Genomic DNA, 1,939 nt, shown 5'->3' on the forward strand with positions numbered 1-1,939 from the left:
GTTGGATTGCATTATAAAAAGGGGGAAGGATACGCTACCGAATCTTAAGCAAACGGAGTTGATATATGAGATTGATTGTGCTAATTGCAACGCTGCATATATTGGTCAAACAAAAAGGCACCTAGAGACACGGGTTAAGGAACATTTTTGTGATATTAGGAAGAACAGCGATAATCATTCTGTAGTTAGTAAGCACCGTCTCACGCATAACCACGATTTCAATTGGCAACAACCAAAAATTTTATATAAGGAGCGACACTTTAAGAAACGTGAAATCTCTGAGATGTTTTTTAATAAAAAATGTGATAGCGCAATCAATCTTCAAAAGGACACAGAAAGTCTGCCCGCGAATTACAACCGTTTGATTGGCGTCACTTAATTTACACTTTTGTTCTGCTCGTTTCCACCTGTGAACACATCTATTTATTTGTTATGTATCAGTCATTTAGTATGACTTCGTCTGTCACGCTGTACTGATGTGTTCGCAGCTATGGCTTGCGATGTTTCTTCGTTCTGCGCTACCGTTCTCACTTTCCGTTTTGACGCACAGAATATGTAAGCCTTACTTTTTACTTTGTACATTATTTATAACTTAACTATTTATAACTTAACTATTTTTAACTCTACTATTTAATTTAATTGTATTCTTACTTTTTATTTTATGACTTCTGAGCGTTTTTATCTTTTTGACTATCGTGAGTTTATTTCACTTTTTTAGCTTTACGTGTGCATGATGTGGTTAGGGCACGATGTCAGCGACGTAATCGATATTTTGTACGCGGTTTTTGAGGATGCATAGCTTGATGAATCACTTGAGAAAGACCGAAAATGCGGTTGAAACGTTGTGAAATTTAAATATATTTATTATTTGGCCAGTCGGGTCGAACAAAAACGACTTTTGTTTTGTATTTATTTACTGGCGAAGGAAGCTTAATATAGAGAAGGTATAATAATATATTATAAAGATATTTATTATATTGCAAATATATTTAAATTTATAAATTAGTTAACTTCTTTACATGTACTACTGCTCATTAATTTCAATATACAACAGATTCGTTGATTCTCTGTAAAGGATGAACATCATGATACGTGTTTTGCATAGAAATGAATGTACTTGCTGTTATAAACATTTCACTTGCATGCATCGCATTTGTATATAAATAATATATAAAAATGCAATGCATGCAAGTGTTTATAACAGCAAATGTATTCATTTCTGTACAAAACATATGTATCATGTTCATCCTTCACAGAGAAATTAACAAATATAAGAATATATTGAAATTAATGAACGGTAGTGTATATAAAGAAGTTAACTAATATATAAATTTAAATATATTAGTTAAGAGATGGAGAGATGGGAGGAAGGAAGAGAAGGGAGAAGTAAAAGAGGAAGGAAAGTGGGAGATAGGAAAAAGAGATAAAGCAATGGAAGCGAAGGTAAGAAAGCTAGAAAGGTGGAGAGAGGTAGAAGAGAGAGACAGAAAAAGGAACAATGTAGCAGTGAAAGGGGTGGTGGTAGAGGAAGGAAAGCGAAAGAAAGCGGTAGAAAAGCTATGGCTAGAGATGGGGGAGGAGGGAGTAATAAATTAGGTAAAAGAGATAGGAAAAAAGATGGGGAAAGAGAAGATGGTTTTAGTTAGGTTAAAAGATAGAGTAAGAAAAAGAGAGGTAATGCAGAAGAAGAATGTGTTGAAAGGGAGGATGGAAAGAATAAAGAATGACATGACCTTGAAGGAAAGCATCAAAGAAAAATGCAATGGAACCTGGAGAGGATAGCTGAGAAGGAGAGAAGGAATAGAAGGAGAGATTGGGTAAAGTACGGAAATATTTGGATAGAGGGGAAGAGGTGGAGTTGGGATGAGGAAAAAAAAGTCCTGAGAGATGGAAGGGGAAATGAGAGAGTGGAGCAAGAAAAAAGAGGTGGGAGAAAGAG

The 1,939-nt window shown here is 35.0% G+C and overlaps 1 long non-coding RNA gene across 1 annotated transcript; it reads left to right on the forward strand.

The window, feature by feature from the left end:
- Nucleotides 1-301: 301 nt before the first annotated feature.
- Nucleotides 302-904, forward strand: LOC112461175. The gene is made up of 2 exons (XR_003041526.1): nucleotides 302-555; nucleotides 719-904. It is a non-coding gene; the product is annotated as an uncharacterized LOC112461175 (long non-coding RNA).
- The last annotated feature ends 1,035 nt before the right edge of the window (nucleotides 905-1,939 follow it).

The sequence above is a fragment of the Temnothorax curvispinosus genome, unplaced genomic scaffold (genome assembly GCF_003070985.1).
Source record: "Temnothorax curvispinosus isolate PA1 unplaced genomic scaffold, ASM307098v1 QBEX01011101.1, whole genome shotgun sequence".
Lineage (NCBI taxonomy): Eukaryota > Metazoa > Arthropoda > Insecta > Hymenoptera > Formicidae > Temnothorax > Temnothorax curvispinosus.